The sequence below is a fragment of the Gallus gallus genome, chromosome 9 (assembly GCF_016699485.2).
Source record: "Gallus gallus isolate bGalGal1 chromosome 9, bGalGal1.mat.broiler.GRCg7b, whole genome shotgun sequence".
Taxonomy (NCBI): Eukaryota; Metazoa; Chordata; class Aves; order Galliformes; family Phasianidae; genus Gallus; species Gallus gallus.
In genome coordinates this window covers 19209230-19222175 of record NC_052540.1, presented here as the reverse complement: position 1 = coordinate 19222175, position 12946 = coordinate 19209230, and the positions used below count along the sequence as shown (strand labels likewise).

Below are 12946 nucleotides of genomic sequence, written 5' to 3'. Positions count from 1 at the left end.
GTCACATTAACACGGCTGTGCCCGCTGTCGGGGATAGGACCGTAGGGAAACGCGGTCTGCCCAAAACATCCACCCAACGCTTGAGGCACCGCGCGTTCACCTCGAGGCAGGACGCGGACGGTAACGCACGGCGCAGCGCCCCGGGCACGCGGCAGGATCGCTGCTGGAGTAACCAACCGCGCAGGGCAGCTCTCAGGCGTTCGGGGCTCCGGATCTCCGGCAGCAACCTCTCAAAGCGAGGAAGCATCACGCCAAATAAAGACAAAGGGCGAGAAGTGGAGAAGGCTCCCGGGGTGCCGAGCGGGGCCGTCGCAGGGAGGCCGTCGGGTCTCGGCCCTCGGGCGGAGCGGGGCAGCACACGGGGTGCCGGGGTGCCCGCGGGACACCGCCCCGACCCCCGCCCGGCACGGAGCTACGGAGCGCGCAGCAGCAGCAGCAGCAGCAGCAGCAGCAGCGAGGCATCCCAAGCGCGCACCGCGGCGCGGGCGGCACCTCCCGGGAGCGAAGTTTGCTCCCAGCACAGCGCGAGGAGAGCTCGCAAATAAACGCCGCGAGTGCAACCCCTAACGCTTCCCCTCCCCGCACCGGCAGGAAAGGAAATGCAGGGCGAGCCGCCCGCCGCGCCGCGCCGCTCCGCACCGCACCCACCTCCTGCCCCCGGGGCAACGGTCGCTCCATGGCGCCGAGAGCGCTCGTCCCGTCCCGGGCTGAGCTGTGCCGAGCTGTGCCGTCCCGTCCCCGAGCGGCGGGGCCGGGCCGTACTTCGCCCCGCTGCACCCCAACGCCGGCCCCAGCTCCGGACCGGCCGCCTCCAGCCTATGAGCGGGGCGGGCTGCGGGAAACCCCTCCCCGACAGCAGCGGGCGTGGGACAGCGCAGGAAGGGAGGAAGGAGGAGCGGGGGGAGGAGGAGGTTGTGGCTCATCGCGGGGCAGGGCGCGCCGCGGTCGAGGGAAGAGTAATAAGCGAGGAGCGCTCGTTTAGCGGGGGGAGAAAGTTTGCATTTTCCAAGCAGAGATTTGCTGCACGCTGGGGGTAACACCGAGCGCAGCTCCGCCGGGAGGACGCGCCTTCCCCTCCCGTGCCCTCTGGGTTGCTGCAGTAGGAATAAGGCGGCTGGCCGCCCAGCGGGTACCCCTGGCTAGGGGAGCAAGCGAGAAAGCCGGAGCAAATGAACAAGGAGTTAAATACGCAGGCAACGGTGTTTTTAGCGTGAGACAGCTTAATAATTACGGTCACATAGTATCTGTATCTGAGCAGTACGCAGATGCTGCATTTTTCATGCTGCTCCCCATACGCGCTCTCAAAGCACTTCAGAATAGGCAGAGAAGCAGATTTGGGGGGAAGAGACAGATAGAAAAGCACTGAACTGGCAAATGGAAAAGCAAAGCCCTCCACACGTTGAGCTGCTCTGACAGCTGTGCTGGGGTGATGGGAGCATTCCCAAACCTCTGCAGTGCCACAGCCTCCACCGCTGCAGCCACACGGGGCCATCATGGTGACCTGTCCCAGGGAACTCAGTGCACCCACTTTGGTCCCTATGCTAAGGTTTCAGTATGGATGTAATGATAGTTTTCCTCCTTAAAGGGTTTATTTCATTTTTTTAAGCAGCCCCACGTCAGCTCAGCCTGTTTGAAGCGGGTTTCCCCTGTCTTGGCTGACTGGTGGCTCGCTGAGAACAGCGTGGGTGATGCCCTTCATGCCTAAAATCAGACTGGCCCATCTGAGCTGGGTTCCCAGCAGCACTGCGACACGGCTTCTGTCGGTGCTGAGCTCCAGCACTGCTCCGCTCAGCATCACGGGGAGCTGTGAGTGCAGGTGGTGTCAGGCAGAGGTACAGCACGGGCATCTGTAGCACTCAGCGTCGGAAAAGCATTGGAGACGAGCAGAGGGAACTCAGAAGCAAAGAACGAGGGAAATGGAAAGGATGGAAAGTCACCCTGTGGTAATGACATCCCCATCTGGTTCTAAAGCACAGGCAAAGCCTGGACACACTACCTCACATTGCTCATGGCAACATGGGGTGGGAAGTGTTGGAGGGCAGATGGGGGAACACCTCTCAGGGCACTGCCTGCAGGGGATGCCCCATCTCTGCCACCTGCTCAGGCTCCCCTGCTGACCCTACAGCTGCCTGGACCATGCCTGCTCCCAGCCCTGGTTGGAGAGAGTGGGCATCTCCAGCCCAGGGGACAGCACACATCATGCCCACATCTGACTAGCTGAGTTCTGGGAGATCTTAATGAATTCATGTAGAACTCGGTTAATGCATCTTTAGGTTAGGCTTACTTACAAACCTCTTGGTGAGCACTATGGCACCTACGTACCACACTTCTCCCATCCCGAGCACCATTCCCATCAGCTTCCCTGACCCAGAGGCAGCGCACAGAGCGGATGAGTGGCACATGCCTCGTCAAATACCTCGAGCCCTGACAAAACAGTGCTGCTGGGTGACTGCAGAGCAGGCAGGGCTGGGGGTTCCTTTGTTCTCTGCTCCCATTGACTTTCAGCCTCCAGAACCGCCTGTGCAGCTCTCCAAGGGCGCTTCCCACGTGTGCTTATCCAAGGTGAGCACACTGCATGGTGTCACACAGGGAGCCACGCCACTGGGCTCTGGAAAACCAGGGTGGGGATGTTAGGGACAATGTCAGGGTTATTTTTAATGTGATTATTTTTTTCAGCTGTGATTTAGTCACATTTTTCCTCTTCTTCAAGAAGGAAGCACCGAAGGACTTGGGATGCATAACACACACAGAGGCATCTGCAGAAGGGATTTCTGGGCACTGCTGGCAGCCCATGCTGCTGCACAGCAAATGCAGCCCTACAGCTGAAGGGGAAGAAATGGAGATTTTATTGATTCATTTCTTTTACACAAAGCCCTGTGCTCCAGCCTCACCCCTGGGCACTGTGGTGGCCAAGCACGGGAGAGAGGAGGCGCAGAGGCCAGCGGTGCTCCCAGAGCCGTGCCAAGCACTGCTCTCAAGGACAGGGAAGCAGCATGCGGTAGAAGAAAGCTGCCATTGGCTCCTGCAAGCTCTCAAACAGCATTCTTGCAGCGGGGAGAGCGGCTCTCCTCTGCGCTGCTTCCCTCCTCCCATATCTTCCCAGGGAAGCGGCTGCCACCCCCAGGGAGGAAGAGGCAGAGGAGGAAGTCGGGCACTGTGCCGTGCCACGCTGCCTCCTGGGAGCTGTAGTCGTGTCTCACGGCCAATTCCTGCACTGTGGCACTCCCCGTGGCACCGCAGCTCCCACAGCCCCATCCCAGCCAGGGGATTGCAGACCCCAGGTTGGGTTGCTGTGAGATGGCTCTGTGGCTGCCCAGGCGCTGAGCACGATCGCGCTTGGCCAGGATATTTCAGTTTGCTTTCACACCTTCCCCTTCTCGCAGAATTCCCATGGAAACAAAAACAAAGCTCTCGCTGTCTGGGTATATATTTTTTTCCTCTCAAGGGAGAAGAGTGAATGAAAGGGGAAAAAACTTGCCAACTTGCTCTGGGGCCGTGCAGGGCCATGTGGGTGCCAGGATGCCCTCATGTGGCCGCAGGGCCAGGCCCAGGTGCTGGAAGTGGAGCTGCTGTGCTGTGCAGTGCTGCTCTGAGCTCCGAGCAGCGCCAGGCACGTCGGTGAGCCAACAGCGTCTGGGGGAAGGAGAGTGCAAACCGGCTCATATGGTGCTAAGCGGAGATGCGCGCTGGCTTGCTATTTAAAGCTGAGCGATAGCAGGAATGGCAGGTTTGAGTGAGCTCAGCCAGTCCATCCAAAAATAATTGTCATGGTCCTATCCAGCCCAGGATCTCAGGCTGCCCCTCCGTTCCCTGTGAGGCCAAACCATCCTTCCTCCCCTACCAGCACCCCCAAACTGCCCCTGCCCAAAGGCAAGCAAGATGCAGCCCAAGGCCAGCGTCTGGGGGATGCCTTGGTTTTCCCTTGTCTACATCAGTAGCATTGTTTCTAATGTATTCTGAGATGTAGTTCATTAAATGGGTGAATTACACGTTTTATCATTCATCCATAGCAGGTTGTCAAGGAGGAACGTTCTTATTGGCAGCTAGAAAGGAACTAACAAATATTCTTAGAGTATGTAACGAGCACTTGAGTAAGAGTTAAGTAATGAGTGTTTCTTCAGCGACGAATCTACGCAAGATATGCTCCACCTGTTTCGTTAACAGACAAAGGCTTATATAAGCTGGGAGTTACATAAAACCCTAAAATAGGGAGCCAGAGAACTCCCCCACCTTTGGATGAAGGCACGACCACAGAACACGTGTACCTGGCTGATATTAACCTGGCTCTGCAGGTGCCATCTCTCGGCCCCATAAGCACTGGGCTGGCCAAAGTCCCCACGTTTCACCAGAACCTGCCATCAAAATAATGCTCTCCAGGCAGCTCCATCATCGCAGTGCTGGCCCAAGAGTGTATATCTGTGCCCGTGTTCTCCTGTGTGCCATAAACACCCATCCGACCCCAGGGCACCATCCGGACACATCACCCTCCTCGGTAAAATCAGCCTTTCTCCCCACACACCTTGCGTCCCGCCCTAAAAAGCACGATTCCAAAACTCAGACAATACAGTCAGCCCACACCGATGGTTACTTCCAGACATCAGAAAAGAGGATTTGCATTTCTGCTCACAGCCCAGGCACAGATCCCCCTCCCGGCACAGATGTGAGAGGCGGCTGTGCGACAACTGGGGATCCTTATCTGTGGTGGGACAGCAGGGGACAAAGAGCTCCACACATGGGATTACTGGTGGGGCAGAGCAAAACGTGTCAGGAGGTACCCTCTGGACTACAAGGGTGCCATTCATTGCAGCAATCAGTTCTTGCAGAAGCACGCCAAGGCTGCGATGTGACTCTGCCTGACTTGGCACAGGCCATCTGCCCAACCCCTGCTCTGAGTGAATGGGAGCTGCACAGAAGGGGTTTGCGTGCAGCTCCTCTGCTCCTGGAGCATCCTCCCTGGATGCATCCTACAGCCTTCAAGGTGCTGACTGGCAGAAGGCAGGCAGCCTGGAGCAGAGAAAAAAGAAAAAGTAAAATGCAAGCTGTCCAGCCTACAGGAAAAAGGAAAAAAAAAAAGGAAAAAGGAAAAAGGAAAAAAAAGGAAAAAGGGAAAAAAAGGAAAAAGGGAAAAAAAGGAAAAAGGGAAAAAAAGGAAAAAGGGAAAAAAAGGAAAAAGGGAAAAAAAGGAAAAAGGGAAAAAAGGAAAAAGGGAAAAAAGGAAAAAGGGAAAAAAAGGAAAAAGGGAAAAAAAAGGAAAAAGGGAAAAAAAAGGAAAAAGGGAAAAAAAAGGAAAAAGGTAGGAAAGAAAGAAAGGTAAGAAAGGAAAGAAAGAAAGGAAAGAAAGAAAGGGAGAAAGAAAGAGAAAAAAAGCGTAGCCTGGATTTGGTGTCTTTTGTGTCATTTATCTTATTCCTGATTTAAGATGGCACAGATAAGGCAGTGGTGACCCCTAGTGCCCTCTCCTGCTGCGGTGTTACTCCGTATAGTTATTCGTGCCCAATTAGCCCCAAACCAGCACGTTTCAGATGTGCTCCTCACTCACAAAGCCTCTCCCAGGCACAGGACCTAATTTCCTCTCTCTGCTCAGACCCCATCACTGTGAGGCGTTCCCTGCAGCATCCCTTTGTTGCTGTTGTCTGGGAACAAATTTATCCACATTTCCTCGTGTAACAACACATTATGTTCCACCGAGTCTTTATCATAGTACATTTCTATTTATTATACTTACAGAAGAAAAAAGAAGAGCCTGTTTTGTTAACTCCAAGCTTGTCAATAGTTCAGAACTACCATTCAGAGCTCCTGAGAAGAGGCCTTTGTGTGGCATAAAGTGTACTTGCAGCAGCAAGCCACGGAAAGGAGCAAGTCTGCCCTGTGACAGGCATGGGTGTGCACTGCTGTGCTTCTCCTTCTGAAAAGACCACGGCTGTTCCTGTGGCTCAGCCCACACCAGCACATCCACCACCCGCCCCACTCTGCTTGGCGAGGCCTCTGCCAGGGGCAGTGGTTGCTCATTTGGGGTCCAGATGGGTGTGCTGTAATGAGAATCGCTGCAAGCATTTTGTCCAGTTTGAGCACAGGTTCTGTGCCTGCCCTGCCCACCAGGTCGTGCTGCTCACACGCCTGCACTGTGAATCATTTCTGCCTGGGTCAGTAAAACCAACGAGTTTCTGAGTTAAGTTCCCACTTCTTTTTCCTCAGAGTCTTATTTGTAACGCAGGTTTCAAAGAAAGGATAGGAAGTGTGCGAGTCATTGCATCACGTAAGTTGATTTTATCAGGTTTATCTCTCTCTTTCCTTGCATAACAGTGACCCGGTGTATGCGCTGCTCTCTCTGGAGCACGCCCTGCCCACGTTTCCCCATTCATTTCTTTTGCTTCTGCTTTAATTAAACACATGCAAAAAACACTGCTTGCACGTGGGCATCCCCTCAGCCCTCTGGTTGCTATCAGGACAGGCCGAGCGTCAGAGTGCACCTGCAGATCCTGACCCATCCAGCTGCCAAAGGTGAGCTGGAATCACCCCCACTGACAACACCTCCCCTAAAGACTGGGGTTTTTCCTCCTGAAAGCTATGCTTGCTCAAGGACCCTACAAACCCTGAGTCTTGCTTTGCACAGCAGGGCAGAATGGATGACCAGGAGTCCAGCTTTCATACCGAAAAATGGCGGCCACGCTTGGTGGGGAGGTGGTCAGACAAAGCAGATGTCACTTCCCATCCCAAACGCTTTGAATTCGCACGCAGAGCTGCCCAGGCACAGCCACGAGGAAGGCGGCTGCTTTTCTTTTGTTCCTTCTTTTTTTATCCCCACCCTGTTTCAAAACTTCTCAGACCCAGACGTTCCTGTTGGAACACTGCCCTGTTGCACTTAGTATCTACATGCTTGCACCGGGATTCCCGGGGACCTTTCAGCTCAGGTTTTGTTGCAGTGTCTCCCCAGCAGCCCCAGCTCTGGGTGACTCACTGTGGGTGTGCGCAGTGCTGGCAGCTGGGACTGAGCAGCAGGCAGCCCTCAGTTTTTGCTCTTGAGTGCACTCCCATTGAGTGAGAACATCCTGAAACCGGTGTCCTCCATTCCATACATAAAGCTCACAGCTGACCCGACCCAGACCCTCACTAGGATGTGAGAAAGGGCAGGGGGCACAGGGATGCCCCAGCTGTTGCCCTGCTGCAGCACCAAGCCCAGGGCAGCGTCACCCAGAGCCACCGAGTGGCTCCATCCCCTTTAGCAGAGCAGTCCCGAGGCACAGTGGCACAGGCTCTGAGCTGAGCAGAAATCGTCCAGCAGCAGCAGCAGGCTGCTCCCATGCTGCAAAGCAACCGCTGCTCCGAAGAGCAAGGGGGGAGAAAAACCCAGGCTGGGGTGGGTGCCACCTCCAACAGGAACAAGCTGCACAGATGTTGTTTTCTTTCAGCTGTACTGAAAATCTGTGAGGAAGCATCAAGCTAGGCTCAAAGAAGGTATTTTACCCTTTGGCGAGCACACATGCAAAAAGGCCGAGTGCCGTGTGTTGCCATTCCAGAGTTTTAAATGCAAGATAAAGCAGGCATCAGTCCCAACTCGCCAACACGCTGCTTCCAGTTTGCTCAAGCACTTCACTAAAAGCAGTTGCATCACCCCCTATTCTTCTTTTTCCTCTTTTTGGAGAGCCCCGGCCATTTTGTACAGTTTGAGTAAAAGAAGCTTTTTCACAGAATGAAAACTGAAAAGAAGGAAGAAAAGGTGAAAAAGGAAACAACAGCTGGAGGGGCACAGAGGCCACACACACCCCAGCACAGTGCATGCAGTTCTGTTCGTACTCACCTCGGTGAGGCACAGACACCGGGAGGGCACTGGGAAGACTGCAGTGTGCTCAGCAAAGGAACCCACAGGATACAATGGCACAGAGTTTCCTTTTTCAGGGAAATACCTGACACAGGTGTTTATCTGAAGCCCAGGAGTGAGGTGCTGAGCTGCCCGGTATTTACCAAAGGGTGCAGCAACGCCTATTTACCCGGCTAATCCAGCAGGGCCTCTGTTAATGGAGGAAAAGGTTGAAGGAAAAGCACTCAGCACTTTTGCATTTCACCAGAATTTTGTGCTGCCTCAGCTGGCAAGCAGTGCCCCATCACAGCCTCTTGAAAACTATTAAATACATATATATATATATGAAGAATGCAAACAGAACAGCCAGTTGCATACAGCCTTATGGGTATCAGTCATTAAACCTCCAAACAGAAGCAGACGTGGGGTGCCAGATCCCCCTGCTGTGCCCTCTGTGCACGGAAGGCACGCACACCTGAGCCACGCTGTGTTGCCCAGCAGCCCAGCTGTGCAGGGCACAGCCCCTTGCACACACCACTGAGCAATGCACGCTTCCGTGCTGCTGGGTTGGACGCAGCTCGTGACACAGGGCTGCACCCGCCAGCTGAGCACACCCAAGGTTTTGGAGATGGGACAACAAGGGCTGCTATTTGCTTTGAGCCGTGCCATTCATACCCGTGTCCGTCCAGGCAGATCGCTATGCAAAGGACCGCCACTTACCCGTACTTTCTGTGTTGGCCAAAAAGACGCTTCTTCCCAAATCCGTAGGCTCTCCCAATGGCCACGGCTGCTCCTGGGGCTGCCGGCCCGCAGTGGGGGAAGCAGGCGTGGAGACACAGCTCGCAGCTGCCCAGCATCGCTTGCTGTGGCTCACAGCAGTGCTTCCTGCTCCCCACGTCACCCAGAGCTGCACCGAAACGCCAAAGCGCTGGCAGCTCGTGGCCTCCCCTTTCCGCAGCCCCACACAACGAGTTCATCTGCCGGGTTTTGTTTTAAAGGCAGAGAATATCTGAATAGCTAGAATTGCGAATTGCTGGGGGAAAAAAAAAAAAGAAAACCAACCAACAGCGTGTTGCTATTTCAAATCTTCCACAAATATTCTGATGGGGCAGCTTTGCTTTGTGTTATTTTTACTTTCTCCTCTCTCTTTTCTCTACGGTGCAAACCTGATCCTGGCAGGCTTTCGAAGAACAAGCTGGGAGGAAGTGGAAGGGCACGGCCAGGTACAGCTGCTAGCTGATTATTTCCTATGCATCCTCAACGTCACGAATGTGTTTGCTGAAATGGCAGCTTTTTGAGGAAGAGGTATCAGAGGTCTGTGTGCTTTTAGGGGCAAATACAGCAACTAAGATTTGCTTCACTACAATTTGAGCACAAGGACCAGCCTCAGACGGAGAAAAACGTGGCAGTCTTGAAATGCCAGAGTGATTCTTCACTCTTGGAACCCAAATCCCACTGCATTCTTAAAGGATTGGAGAGGCAACACCGCTCATTACTCAATGCCTTTGGTTTGCTGGAAACCAATCCCACACTTTCAGCTTTGCACGTGCCAGGCTGGGGCCTGGGATCCTGGCCAGGATATACTCTGATGGCTGATTTGCAGGAGGCTCCTCCTGCGCTGAGCATCAGCGCCTTTGGAAACGGCTTTGCAAAGATGCCATCAAGGGAACGCCCCTGCCTTCCGATCTCAGCAGCCAGAGATGACTCCAGGAGATCACAGCAGCGCTCAGAGGGTGATGCTGGGGCAGTGCCGCTATCCATGACCTCACTGGGCAGCACTCAGCGAGAGCCTGGAAAGGAACTGATTTTAATTAGGGGCAGTAATGCTCATTAAGGACCGAGCACTATGCTGAGTCACACGAAACAGCACGGAGACTGCTTAAGGCCATGCAGTGGAGTCCTTCCTCCTGAAATCCTTCCCATGAGGGCTCCCTTGCAATGAGATGAGCTGTCTGCTGGGAGCTGTAGTTGCCTGGAAAGATGAACTCACAGCCTTCTCGGAGCTGTGCCAGCAAAGCTGCCGGTCTGTGCTGGTTTCTGTTGCTCTGGTGCAGGGGAAAATAGGGTTGAGATTAAAAGAGGGTGTTTTAATTGGCAGCTGTGCTAGCAGAGCTTGGAAATCAGCACACCACAGTGGGAAAACTCCAGTGTGCTTGGGAGCATCAGCCACCAAGGAAGGAACTTTCTGCCCAAAGGAGGATAGGAAAGGGGTGGTGTTTTTGGGTCCTGCAGTCAGAGGGGTTTGCTGGGAGGAGTAAGGTTTGCTTGAGGAGAGCATACCTGATGGAGAACCAGGCACAGCCAAGGCCTCATGGGTTAATGGAGATGAGAATATTTTGTCAAAGGAAGTCATTCTGCTAAAAGGAGACAGAGCTGGGACCCGAACCTCTGCCTGCCCAGTGAAGAGCAGCTCCTCTGCTTTCGCTAAGGATGAGGCTTCAGGGCAAAACACGCTGCAGAACTGTCAAACTGCAGGTGCTGCTAAGTCAAGAGCCTGGTGGTGCGAGCTAAGAATTACCAACAGACATGCACAGCAGTTCTCTGTGGTTTACATAAGCCACCGCAGTGCTTGTGAGCTGGTAGACACGGAGGAAGTGTTTCTAGGGAGGGCTGCAAAGAGCTGAATGCAGCACGCCGTGCGGGCAGATGCACCAGAGCAGACAGCAGGGCTCCACGTGGCTCCTGGCAGCCAGGCTGGGTGAGTGGCTGGGGAAGCAGGAATTACCTGCCCTGCCCTCCTGGCGTGGGAGCTCTGCACTCACAAGCACTGAATAACGGGAAATATAACTCAGGAAGACAAATCCCCGTGGCTTTCTCAGGGCTGACCAGGCTGCCTGCAGTTTAGATGGCAGCAGTGGCACTTACTTTCTCAAGTGTAAACTGCTTTGATCACTGGTCTGCAAGGGAAGAATCAGAAGGAGGAGAGCCCTTCCTGCTGATAGAGGATCTTGTCTGTATAAAGGTAATCTTCGTGCCATGCCATTAATGCAGCCTGATGTCTGGTTTCCAAACTGGCCTGGTAATGGAGGTCTTCCTGTCTTTGTTTCTGTTTTGTTCATTTTACTATTCAAATTGAAATGTATGGACCTGATTTGGTGCTGTTAGGAAGCTTGCTGTCATTACTAGTCATACCAGCACATAAATAACACGACCGAGTAAAATACCAGCTATTGCACCAGTAGTTCTCCATGTCTTTTCTAGGAAGAAATCATGTCATGTATCCCGTGATGATGCCAGGCTGTCACACAGCTTCTCTGGAGCTCTGGATGTCCCAGCACTGTGCTGCCTCCCAAACTTTAGGTGAAGGAAGTGGTGCCACCAGGCCAGGAATTCAGCACGTCAGCTCAGTGGCAGCACTAAGGTTGGATGATTGAGTTGGAGGTGTCTTTGCTCAGGGCAGGGGTGGTGGAATGGATGGGCTTCAAGATCCCTCCCAAACCATTTATGATTTCTGTGATTAATATCTCCTCTGTTCAGTAGAAGCAGTGGTAGAGTATTTAATGTGCAAAATGCACCTGAGCCTCAGTAAGCCTTACTGGCCCCATTTCTGAGCCTCACTAATTTCCCACCAGGGTGTGGGGAAGGCCGACCTGTGCAGCAAAGCTCTCTCCTGCATCAGTCGGCTTCTGGAAAGGAGGAAAGCCCCAGAGCCCACGGGCCTGAGTCAGCTCCAGGACCATCCTTCTCTGCCTTGTCCTGATGTGCTAAGCAGGAGAAGCCCAGGGCTGGATATGCCTTGCAAAACCAATGGGTGCACTGTGTGCTTGGAGCAGCTCTGATGCAATGCAACAGGACAAAGGCAGCTGTGAATGCTGACCTGAGCACAGCTTGCCCCTTTAACCAGCAGCTGCACTTCAGCTCCTTTCAAAGCATGTCACCTTGCCTGGTTTTAAGGACTCAGTGGCAATAGCTCTACTGCCCTTGCTCAGAAAACAGCCTACCCAATTACCCGTTCTGCTAGTGTAACTCAGCTCTCAAATCTGCCTATCTCTTTCCACCTCTACCTGTGGGTTCTCATTATGCCCTCCAGAGCAATACAGGAACGCATTTCCACTATCAGATGCCTTTTTTCCACATGCTCATACCTGCTGCACCCTCAGAAGGCTGCATTTGTGGATGAATAATCCACCCACCACATGCAGAGCCTGTGGCACACCACTGAAGGAGGGTTACTTAAAGTCACCCCATTGGAGAGCTGGAGACCATGGGACACCCACTGACGTGGGTGACAGGAGCACACAGGGCTGTGGCTGTGCTGTGCAGTGCCACCAAAAGGCTCTGGCTTTTCCTCTCGGTGACAAAAAGGCAGCCAAGAATTGCCCTCTCCCACGCGCCCCGCCGCTCAGCCTATGAGATAATATAGGCTGGCCTTTTCTTTGCAGCTGTATTGTTTTAGAGCTTGGAAAATAGCAGCAGGCTGAGCAATGAGTCATCTGTCACTAGATGGGGTTAAAGTGATTTCCGTTTTCTGTTGCCATGGGGAAATCAACGTCCTAAGATTTGTCCTTTCTCCCACTCAAGCATGTGGGAGTAGAAAGGCTGAAACCCAGCAGGGCTAAACAGTTTTTTAGTACTTCCCCCCCCTGCCTTATAAACAAGCTTCCATCCACGGCCTTGCAGCTGTCAGTGCGTTCCCAGAACTGTCGTGCTGACGGTGTCATTCCCCTCGGATTGCAAAAAATCCAGAAGCAGAGTTTAAGTAAATATTTGACATGAGTATAGGAGCTGCTTCACTTTATCACTTACAGGAGCCTGTTTGCTGCTCGTGAAGGTTTCATGTGTACATTCAAGCGGGTGATGGACTTGATGCTGCTGAAATAAAATGGAATATTAAAAAAAAAATAGAGGCAAATTAAAGTAGCGGATCAGCATCCAGAGCAGTGTGAACAGCAGAAACAGGAAAGAGGAAATGGCAGTGAAGAGCATCTGAAAGCCTGGCTAATGTATAGCTTATATGAGTAGCAGCATAGCAACATCTAGCGTTGATCAGGGATATAGCTGGAAGCTCCAGTGTTCGTCAGCAGCGCTTGGGTGAGATGTGCACGCAGAGAACGGGCATCTCTGGGAGCACCACAGCCACGGCCTCAGCGCTGCACAGCTCCTCTGGGGACGTCGTTAAGGGCTATTGAAGCAAAACCATTTGTATCC

At 53.3% G+C, this 12946-nt stretch overlaps 1 protein-coding gene across 7 annotated transcripts in view; it reads right to left on the bottom strand.

Moving 5' to 3' along the window:
- The window catches only part of PLD1 (phospholipase D1), a 47729-nt gene extending 39064 nt beyond the window's left edge, over positions 1-8665 (bottom strand). For 3 of the 7 annotated variants that reach the window (XM_015291714.4, XM_015291711.4, XM_422793.8), the window contains exon 1: positions 649-792. The gene's annotated coding sequence lies outside the window, so the exon portion shown is untranslated. Of the gene's footprint in view, positions 1-100; positions 793-7798; positions 8010-8518 lie in introns of those variants that run through there. The other 4 variants (XM_025153470.3, XM_046898603.1, XM_046898600.1 and 1 more) reach the window with 3 other exon arrangements.
- Between the last annotated feature and the right edge of the window lie 4281 nt (positions 8666-12946).